The sequence below is a fragment of the Sinocyclocheilus grahami genome, unplaced genomic scaffold (genome assembly GCF_001515645.1).
Source record: "Sinocyclocheilus grahami isolate Dianchi unplaced genomic scaffold, SAMN03320097.WGS_v1.1 scaffold1685.1, whole genome shotgun sequence".
Taxonomy (NCBI): Eukaryota; Metazoa; Chordata; class Actinopteri; order Cypriniformes; family Cyprinidae; genus Sinocyclocheilus; species Sinocyclocheilus grahami.
Genome location: NW_015506864.1, coordinates 114,365 through 125,724, shown reverse-complemented (window position 1 = coordinate 125,724; position 11,360 = coordinate 114,365). Strand labels below are relative to the sequence as shown.

Genomic DNA, 11,360 nt, shown 5'->3' with positions numbered 1-11,360 from the left:
TTGTCTTGTCAGACTAAAGAAAAAGCATACAGTAACAGCCGCCAATACAACAGCGGCCCGCAGCGGCTTAAAGGTAAATGAGCACAAATACATCACATCAGTCACCACCACATCTCAGGTGTTCTCAACAAGTTGTTATTCTCAGTAGATGAACTGCTTTAATAGGTTTCGTTAATGAGAGAGATGGAGACAGTTTGTCAGTCTGTGTGTTAGTGGTTGGTGGTTTTCAGCGGCTGTTTCCACAGATTTGATTGATTCGCCAATAGGCCTGCCAGAGTTGATAATTCGTTCATAAGAATTCTGATTGGTTCAAAAACACGAATTAATTCAGTTTTCAACCTGACTTTTAATCCAAATCCAATCAGTTCAAATAAGCATGGTTATTTCTGTTTTTTTCTTAACATTATCTTCGTCATTCATAGTACTAAGTACTTGCCTGTAGCTGTTGTACCAGACATAAAACCAGCTGCTATAACAGATGGGCAGTAGGTGCACTTCGTGTTTTAAAGAGAACCAACCTCAACCTGAGGTTAAATAACCACTTGAAGTGAACCACTTATTAATTCTAAATAAATCAATTGTGTTTTCACAAAAATTATTCAGGCAAAAAGAGCTTTATTGGCCAATATGCTCACTTCGTGTTTTAAAGAGAACCAACCTCAACCTGAGGTTAAATAACCACTTGAAGTGAACCACTTATTAATTCTAAATAAATCAATTGTGTTTCACAAAAATTATTCAGGCAAAAAGAGCTTTATTGGCCAATATGCTCACACACAAAGATTTTTTTTTGGTTCACATCTATAAAATCTATATTAGTGGTGTTGATTATGATTCATTTTACTTGAATCTTTTTCTTCTGTTCACTTTTGTTCAGAGTCATAAATGAGTCATGGTTGAGGAGATTCCGCCCTTCCATGTAAATACAAAGCACTCTGTGTAGCCAGAAAAGCACAATATAAATGTAACACACATCATGTCACAGGGTGCCGTACAGTGAATGTCTTTTTGAGAGTTGAATCATTAAATGTACATCAAAAGCAGAATGACAGAAACCACATGAAGTGAAATTTGCAGATTTGCTTGAACATAAATATATTTAATTTACATAATGTACATTTTATGCATCCCAGTGATGTTGATCATCTCAATGAAGCATCCAAGAACCTGAAATCAAATAAAACGATCAGTCAATTTTTCAGTTTAATTCAACAGTGAAGACAAAATTAAACATAATAAAAAAAATTTTTTGTGGTGCTTGGTTTTGGATATTTCCCAGCATGCACTGCAACATGAATAAAACATGCAAATTAGTGACTCTTTTTATGGTTTATTGCATTATTTGCAATTTTTTAATTATTTTTTTTATTTGTTGGGTTACATGTCATTTGATGACATTTTAGAATGCATTTTATACCCTTAATGATGTACTTCTGAGTGTCACCATCACTGTGGTTTGCAGTCAGGATCATCTATCCAGCACATATGAACTGAATCTTGATTCTTTAATAATGAGTCTTGAATCTTTTATTTCACATTTAAATTTCAACTTAGAAACATTATAGAGCTGTGAGACATATGGAATTTAGTTGAGTATGTCTTCAGTGCTGTGCTGAGTGCAAACTGATTTTAATTTTTTGTGGATGATCTTAGATTTAGAAATGTCAAAACATCAGTAAGGATGTTATTATTATTATCAAATATTGGCATTAGTCAAATTTGAAAATCTGCTTTAGTGAGCAACTGGTTGCTCAGCCTTATTAAACATGACCTTTTTAGCTAAGATAAAATTTTATCGAACAAATTTAATAATAATAAAAAATTCTAAAGACACTGTGTTGATTGTAGGCTTTCTTTAAAACAAACTCTATGACACAAAAGATAACTGTTTGCCTTTCAACCTGAAAATCTTGGTTTAAATTTTCACATTAAATCATATGGTTACATTTTTACTATCATACTAAAAAAAATCACCTCACCACTGTGTGCCCCTGTGGCAAGTTTTTTTTGCCTTTCATTCATGAAAGTCTTGGTTTGAACCCCACAATGATTGTTAGTTTTATATCTTATAATACAAGGCTGTCATTAACATACCATCTAAAACACCTGCTAACTCTCCAGGCTCAGGTGGTGAAGTATTGCATTTTAATTATGGAGACCTGAGTTCAAATCCCACTATTGCTTATGTTACGTTATTGTTCAAGCCTTTGTTTATTTTTTAAATTCTCATTTTAAAGACACCGTGTTGTTTGTAGGCTTGGCACATCATGACTTTTGTGGTGCAGAGAATTATTGTTTGCCTTTGAATTTGAAAGCCTGGGTTCAAATCCCACAATGTTATTTATATAGTTATTTGATATAATAATGCATTGTCAGGACTTCCATCAAAGTATTGTCAGAAACCATACTTTGCAAGGGATAATTGTTTGACTTTCAACATCCTAACCTTCTGAGCCACTGTAGCCTAGTGGTAAGTCATTTACTTTTGATGCGTGAAAGCCTGGGATCAAATCCCAAGGTGTGTGGATGCTTTTTCTTATAAAACTGAGCTCTCAATATACACTTTCTGAAACCCTGTCCAACTCTCCAGATGCCGTGGTAACGCATTGTGTTTTAATTGTAGAGTCCTGAGTTCAAATCCCACTATTGCTTATGTTAAGTCCCACTTGCCTTTGCCAATTTTTTTCTAAATTCTCATTTTAAAGACACTGTGTTGTGTGAAAGCTCACATCACCGAAACGTTTGTGGCACAGAGGATAATCTTTTGCCTTCGAATGTGAAAGTCTGGGTTCAAATGCCACAATTCAATTTATTTATTTATCTTCACATAATAATGCTTTGTCAGGACTTTCATCAAAGTATTGGTCAGAAACAATACACTGCAAAGGATAATTGTTTGACTTTCAACCTGAAAAACTTTGTTTAAATCCCTCAACTTTTACATTTTATGACTACTTTTTCCAATCATGCTAAAAAAAATAACAATCTTAACACTCCAAGCTGCTGTCGCTCAGTGGTAAACAACCTACCTTTGACACAAGAAAGTCTGGGATCAAATCCCAAGATGATGATTGCGTTTTCTTTTTATAAAACTGTTACTCTTAACACAATACCATCTAAAACATCTACTGCACCTCCAGACTCAGTGGCTCAGGTGGTAAAGCATTGCGTTTTAATCATGGAGACCTGAGCGCAAACCCTGCTTTTGCTTGTTTCATTTTTATTTAATTCCCACTTCAACAAAGTGGCCCAAACGCCATCACTCAGCATGAAAGCTACAGTGGTAAAAGTGACTAAACACATGCTCTGTAAATGAGTAGGTGCAACAGAGACATAAATTCAAATCCCAAAAATGCTTGTTTATTAAATCTTACAAAAAAAAAAAGCTCTCAATAAAATTCCTCCGAAAACATCGCTCAACTTGCCAGACTTTGTGGCTCAAGTCATAAGGTGTTGTGTTTTAAACTTGGAAACCCCGGTTCGACTCCATCTATTGCTGACATTAAATTGCTGTAACCTAAAATATTATGAACAAAGTGCCCCAAATGTCACCTGTCAGTGTGAAAGCCCCGATGGCACTAGTGGCTAAACACACGGTGGTTGCGGATAAGATTACAGTAGAGGCAAGGGTTCAAACCCCACCTCAGCAAGTTGGGATGACCCAACAGTGGCCTGGATGGCACAAAATCTGGGGCGAAACCAAAGGAAGTTGGCTGGCAACCGACAGAGGCCTGGATGGCACAATACCTGGGGAGAAACCAAAGAAAGTCGGCTGGCAACCAATGATGGCTGAGATGACAAGAGAACGAAACAAGTTGGCAGTACTGACAGTGGTTAGGAGGCTGGCACAAAACCAAAGAGAATCAGCTGCCACAAAACTGGGGTGGTAAACCTGGCCATGAGTGAAAGACACACCTGGAATGGAATGACCAAGATGGAGGCGGAGCAGGCCAGACCGAGAGATACCTAAAGAGAGAAAGGTGTGAAAAGAGGGGGAAATTTTTTTTTTGGGGGGGGTCATTTTTGGTTTTTTTGGCAAAAAACTCACAACACTTTCCAGCAGGCTTGAACCCAGGTCTCCCACACCATGGCCTGCGTATTAACCACTCAACCATGACCACCTCACATTTACACTTGTACTTTAACAATAGTTAAGGACAGACTCACAGATGCAATAAAAAAATAAAAAAAAAGAATAAAAATGAAAATTAGATTTAAAAAATATATATTTCTGAATTACTGATCATTAAAATTTGAATTAAAACCATGTGTCTACATTTAATTTTATGTATTTATAATTGCAAACAACATTAATACTAAAATAATGGTTTATAGCCAGCACAGTTCGGTATATATATATATATGCTACTACCACTAATAACACATTTCTAAGTAAAAATACTTTTAGAAAAAAGTTTTGTTGTATAAAAAAACATTGTATATGCCAAAAAACATGTGGATAATTAATAGGTTTGGATCTTATAGCTTGCTATTGCTATTGATTGTTATATTATAGAAAACATAACATTGTAGCATAACACTATAGAGACGTGTACTTTCAATATTTCTGCAACAGCATTAAGACAGAAATAACTAGAATAGGTAAGCCCATTAATTACAACAAGGTGTCCACATACGCTTGGCCATATGGTGTTATCATTATAAGAAAAACTAAATACTACTACTCTAAAACCCCTATATACATGGAAATAAACATTACCTTGAACTCTGCTTCTGTTGGGTAGATGTGTACTCCAAAGACATTCTTTAATCTACAGGTTAAATAGACAAATAAAAACATTATGTATATGGTATTCAGTCTTAATTGAAACACACATTACTAAATAATAATAATAACGTAAGGCTGCAGCAAACACATACGTGATGTGTAGAATGTAGAAAGAAAAAACCCTTTCACTTATTGCTCGGTTTCATAATAATGAAGATCATTAATCATATCAAGTTTATAAAGATAACGCAACAAATACGGATTATTCTAAAGGTTTGACAAAAGAGTTCAGCAAGAGAGCATCATGTATAAATCATCATCTTCTATGGAGGCTTTGTTTACAAGATTTATACATGATGTCAAATGACAAGCACTTTTTGTACTTGTTTTTACTTTTTAATGCATAAACTGAAAAATCCCTGAAAGCCGGAAATCTTATGAATCTAAAAGAACTGACAGATGAGCCCTGCTAATGCATATCAGAACGACACATCAACTTAAAAAACAAAGACTGCTGTGCAATGCGCGATATTAATAATACAAATGCACTGCAGAACGTTACCTACCAATGTGTCGCGTTTCACTTGCTTCTCGTACTTTATCGCAGGTTGTTTGCTAACAAGCTGTAATATGTGCTGCTGAGAGTCTGTAACTGAGCCGTCATCAGCAGGAGCTGTATTTGTATGTGTTGTTGTGGCCGCTGTTGTCCAGCGCGTGTAGTCATGCGTCTGAGGGTGTCACGCTAACAGAGAAACCCGCTTACGCCGCCTAGTGGAGCGGATGGAAAACGACATCGATCCTTAGGTTAATTAAGCGTGTGATGCAGGTGAAAATACGTGTTCGTCGGCTCCCTCTTGTTGCCATTGTGTGTATTATTAGCATTAATAAATGAAAAACTCGAGGTGGTCAATCGCAGATGAGATGTGTGAGATTTCAAATGAATTTATTTGAAAACAAAGGTATGATTTTGTAAGCATCTCTCGCCCAGCAGAGCAACACGCATCTAACGTTACAGGTTTCGGCATTTGACCCAGATCAGCTCTCAATGACGGGGTAAGTCGTAGATGAGGGCACTGTGACTGATTTATTCATTTAAAATGTTGTTTATCATTTTAGTTTTGTATTCAATTTCGTATAATTTCGCGTCGTTGCGTTGGTTTTACATATTCAAGCAGCATTTATAGTAATTAATCTAGCAGTCAGACTGTGATTTTAAAAGAACCGGGAGGTATGACCGTAGTAGTTGTGTTTGTTTCTGCAAAGGTTTTTATTTATTGATTTTTTTTTATTTTTTACAGCAAATGGCTAAAGCCACGTAGGCCTGCAAAAAGCGTTGTTTGAGATCACTGACTCGATGTACTGCTCGCATCAGTTTCTTTAATGGGCAAGCAGGACGTTAGTAAAACGTTTTTTAAATATATGACTTTGTTTTATTTGTATTAAATGACATTTGATGACATATGCCAGCGGTGGCGAACTCCGGTCCTGGAGAGCCGCAGCCCTGCAGAGTTCTGCTCTAACCCTAATTAAAACTCACCTGCCTGTAGCTTCCTAATAACCGTTCAGACCTTGATTAGCTTGTTCAGGTGTGTTTGATTAGGGTTGAAGCAAAACTCTGCAGGGCTGCGACTCGCCAGGACCCTGACATATGCAAACGTTTTCTGCTAAGAGGGCGCATTAAAAGTTCGTTTTAGGTTCGCAATGCGGTGGATGTTCGGAAGGGAGCGTCTGAAAATTCCACCGACTTTGCAAAAAATTCCAAATTCAAGGCTTCGTTCAAATGAAAAACCCATATAATCACATTCGAATGACTGGAGTTGGTTCATGTCTAACTACAACCTGTGGGGACATACTACAGCATTTAGAATGCGAAAATATAATTTTGTGAAACAATCTTTGCAAGGGATAATTGTTTGACTTTCAACATCCTAACCTTCTGAGCCACTGTAGCCTAGTGGTAAGTCATTTACTTTTGATGCGTGAAAGCCTGGGATCAAATCCCAAGGTGTGTGGATGCTTTTTCTTATAAAACTGAGCTCTCAATATACACTTTCTGAAACCCTGTCCAACTCTCCAGATGCCGTGGTAACGCATTGTGTTTTAATTGTAGAGTCCTGAGTTCAAATCCCACTATTGCTTATGTTAAGTCCCACTTGCCTTTGCCAATTTTTTTCTAAATTCTCATTTTAAAGACACTGTGTTGTGTGAAAGCTCACATCACCGAAACGTTTGTGGCACAGAGGATAATCTTTTGCCTTCGAATGTGAAAGTCTGGGTTCAAATGCCACAATTCAATTTATTTATTTATCTTCACATAATAATGCTTTGTCAGGACTTTCATCAAAGTATTGGTCAGAAACAATACACTGCAAAGGATAATTGTTTGACTTTCAACCTGAAAAACTTTGTTTAAATCCCTCAACTTTTACATTTTATGACTACTTTTTCCAATCATGCTAAAAAAAATAACAATCTTAACACTCCAAGCTGCTGTCGCTCAGTGGTAAACAACATACCTTTGACACAAGAAAGTCTGGGATCAAATCCCAAGATGATGATTGCATTTTCTTTTTATAAAACTGTTACTCTTAACACAATACCATCTAAAACATCTACTGCACCTCCAGACTCAGTGGCTCAGGTGGTAAAGCATTGCGTTTTAATCATGGAGACCTGAGCGCAAACCCTGCTTTTGCTTGTTTCATTTTTATTTAATTCCCACTTCAACAAAGTGGCCCAAACGCCATCACTCAGCATGAAAGCTACAGTGGTAAAAGTGACTAAACACATGCTCTGTAAATGAGTAGGTGCAACAGAGACATAAATTCAAATCCCAAAAATGCTTGTTTATTAAATCTTACAAAAAAAAAAAGCTCTCAATAAAATTCCTCCGAAAACATCGCTCAACTTGCCAGACTTTGTGGCTCAAGTCATAAGGTGTTGTGTTTTAAACTTGGAAACCCCGGTTCGACTCCATCTATTGCTGACATTAAATTGCTGTAACCTAAAATATTATGAACAAAGTGCCCCAAATGTCACCTGTCAGTGTGAAAGCCCCGATGGCACTAGTGGCTAAACACACGGTGGTTGCGGATAAGATTACAGTAGAGGCAAGGGTTCAAACCCCACCTCAGCAAGTTGGGATGACCCAACAGTGGCCTGGATGGCACAAAATCTGGGGCGAAACCAAAGGAAGTTGGCTGGCAACCGACAGAGGCCTGGATGGCACAATACCTGGGGAGAAACCAAAGAAAGTCGGCTGGCAACCAATGATGGCTGAGATGACAAGAGAACGAAACAAGTTGGCAGTACTGACAGTGGTTAGGAGGCTGGCACAAAACCAAAGAGAATCAGCTGCCACAAAACTGGGGTGGTAAACCTGGCCATGAGTGAAAGACACACCTGGAATGGAATGACCAAGATGGAGGCGGAGCAGGCCAGACCGAGAGATACCTAAAGAGAGAAAGGTGTGAAAAGAGGGGGAAATTTTTTTTTTGGGGGGGGTCATTTTTGGTTTTTTTGGCAAAAAACTCACAACACTTTCCAGCAGGCTTGAACCCAGGTCTCCCACACCATGGCCTGCGTATTAACCACTCAACCATGACCACCTCACATTTACACTTGTACTTTAACAATAGTTAAGGACAGACTCACAGATGCAATAAAAAAATAAAAAAAAAGAATAAAAATGAAAATTAGATTTAAAAAATATATATTTCTGAATTACTGATCATTAAAATTTGAATTAAAACCATGTGTCTACATTTAATTTTATGTATTTATAATTGCAAACAACATTAATACTAAAATAATGGTTTATAGCCAGCACAGTTCGGTATATATATATATATGCTACTACCACTAATAACACATTTCTAAGTAAAAATACTTTTAGAAAAAAGTTTTGTTGTATAAAAAAACATTGTATATGCCAAAAAACATGTGGATAATTAATAGGTTTGGATCTTATAGCTTGCTATTGCTATTGATTGTTATATTATAGAAAACATAACATTGTAGCATAACACTATAGAGACGTGTACTTTCAATATTTCTGCAACAGCATTAAGACAGAAATAACTAGAATAGGTAAGCCCATTAATTACAACAAGGTGTCCACATACGCTTGGCCATATGGTGTTATCATTATAAGAAAAACTAAATACTACTACTCTAAAACCCCTATATACATGGAAATAAACATTACCTTGAACTCTGCTTCTGTTGGGTAGATGTGTACTCCAAAGACATTCTTTAATCTACAGGTTAAATAGACAAATAAAAACATTATGTATATGGTATTCAGTCTTAATTGAAACACACATTACTAAATAATAATAATAACGTAAGGCTGCAGCAAACACATACGTGATGTGTAGAATGTAGAAAGAAAAAACCCTTTCACTTATTGCTCGGTTTCATAATAATGAAGATCATTAATCATATCAAGTTTATAAAGATAACGCAACAAATACGGATTATTCTAAAGGTTTGACAAAAGAGTTCAGCAAGAGAGCATCATGTATAAATCATCATCTTCTATGGAGGCTTTGTTTACAAGATTTATACATGATGTCAAATGACAAGCACTTTTTGTACTTGTTTTTACTTTTTAATGCATACACTGAAAAATCCCTGAAAGCCGGAAATCTTATGAATCTAAAAGAACTGACAGATGAGCCCTGCTAATGCATATCAGAACGACACATCAACTTAAAAAACAAAGACTGCTGTGCAATGCGCGATATTAATAATACAAATGCACTGCAGAACGTTACCTACCAATGTGTCGCGTTTCACTTGCTTCTCGTACTTTATCGCAGGTTGTTTGCTAACAAGCTGTAATATGTGCTGCTGAGAGTCTGTAACTGAGCCGTCATCAGCAGGAGCTGTATTTGTATGTGTTGTTGTGGCCGCTGTTGTCCAGCGCGTGTAGTCATGCGTCTGAGGGTGTCACGCTAACAGAGAAACCCGCTTACGCCGCCTAGTGGAGCGGATGGAAAACGACATCGATCCTTAGGTTAATTAAGCGTGTGATGCAGGTGAAAATACGTGTTCGTCGGCTCCCTCTTGTTGCCATTGTGTGTATTATTAGCATTAATAAATGAAAAACTCGAGGTGGTCAATCGCAGATGAGATGTGTGAGATTTCAAATGAATTTATTTGAAAACAAAGGTATGATTTTGTAAGCATCTCTCGCCCAGCAGAGCAACACGCATCTAACGTTACAGGTTTCGGCATTTGACCCAGATCAGCTCTCAATGACGGGGTAAGTCGTAGATGAGGGCACTGTGACTGATTTATTCATTTAAAATGTTGTTTATCATTTTAGTTTTGTATTCAATTTCGTATAATTTCGCGTCGTTGCGTTGGTTTTACATATTCAAGCAGCATTTATAGTAATTAATCTAGCAGTCAGACTGTGATTTTAAAAGAACCGGGAGGTATGACCGTAGTAGTTGTGTTTGTTTCTGCAAAGGTTTTTATTTATTGATTTTTTTTTATTTTTTACAGCAAATGGCTAAAGCCACGTAGGCCTGCAAAAAGCGTTGTTTGAGATCACTGACTCGATGTACTGCTCGCATCAGTTTCTTTAATGGGCAAGCAGGACGTTAGTAAAACGTTTTTTAAATATATGACTTTGTTTTATTTGTATTAAATGACATTTGATGACATATGCCAGCGGTGGCGAACTCCGGTCCTGGAGAGCCGCAGCCCTGCAGAGTTCTGCTCTAACCCTAATTAAAACTCACCTGCCTGTAGCTTCCTAATAACCGTTCAGACCTTGATTAGCTTGTTCAGGTGTGTTTTATTAGGGTTGAAGCAAAACTCTGCAGGGCTGCGACTCGCCAGGACCCTGACATATGCAAACGTTTTCTGCTAAGAGGGCGCATTCAAAGTTCGTTTTAGGTTCGCAATGCGGTGGATGTTCGGAAGGGAGCGTCTGAAAATTCCACCGACTTTGCAAAAAATTCCAAATTCAAGGCTTCGTTCAAATGAAAAACCCATATAATCACATTCGAATGACTGGAGTTGGTTCATGTCTAACTACAACCTGTGGGGACATACTACAGCATTTAGAATGCGAAAATATAATTTTGTGAAACAATCGACCCCTAAAGGGGGCAGCCGAGGTTAGGGGAGATAGGCTAGAGATTTGTCTGAAATAATTGCTGTTTAGTTTTCAAAAGTTTACATACACTTCTCAGAAGCTGCAACATATTAAAGGGGTCATATGATGCTTTTTTAAAGATAATTATTTTGTGTATTTGGTGTAACAGAATATGTTGACATGCTTTAATGTTCAAAAAACACATATTTTTCAAATACTGTACATTATTGTAGGTCCTCTATGCCCCGCCTCTCTCAAACACATCATTTTCTACAAAGCCCCCTCCTTCTGACAAGCACAGTCTGCTCTGATTGGCCAGCTGACCCAGTGCATTGTGATTGAACTCCCCTTACCATAATCACGAGCTTCATCTTTCAAAATAAATGTAAAGACAGAGCCTGAAAGGGGAACAAAGTCGCGTGACAGACAGTGATGAATATGTGTTTGCAGTACACAAGCCACGGTTAAGACAGCTGACTCCACTGTGATATCTCTCTCTCTCTCTCTCACACACACACA

At 37.3% G+C, this 11,360-nt stretch overlaps 2 long non-coding RNA genes across 2 annotated transcripts; both read right to left on the bottom strand.

The window, feature by feature from the left end:
- Positions 1 to 3,405: 3,405 nt before the first annotated feature.
- On the bottom strand, positions 3,406 to 5,436 carry LOC107572036 (uncharacterized). The gene is made up of 3 exons (XR_001607275.1): positions 5,296 to 5,436; positions 4,721 to 4,772; positions 3,406 to 3,966 (listed from the first exon to the last, which is right to left on the bottom strand). It is a non-coding gene; the product is annotated as an uncharacterized lncRNA (long non-coding RNA).
- Positions 5,437 to 7,621: 2,185 nt separating this feature from the next.
- Positions 7,622 to 9,652, bottom strand: LOC107572037 (uncharacterized). The gene is made up of 3 exons (XR_001607276.1): positions 9,512 to 9,652; positions 8,937 to 8,988; positions 7,622 to 8,182 (listed from the first exon to the last, which is right to left on the bottom strand). It is a non-coding gene; the product is annotated as an uncharacterized lncRNA (long non-coding RNA).
- Positions 9,653 to 11,360: the final 1,708 nt, after the last annotated feature.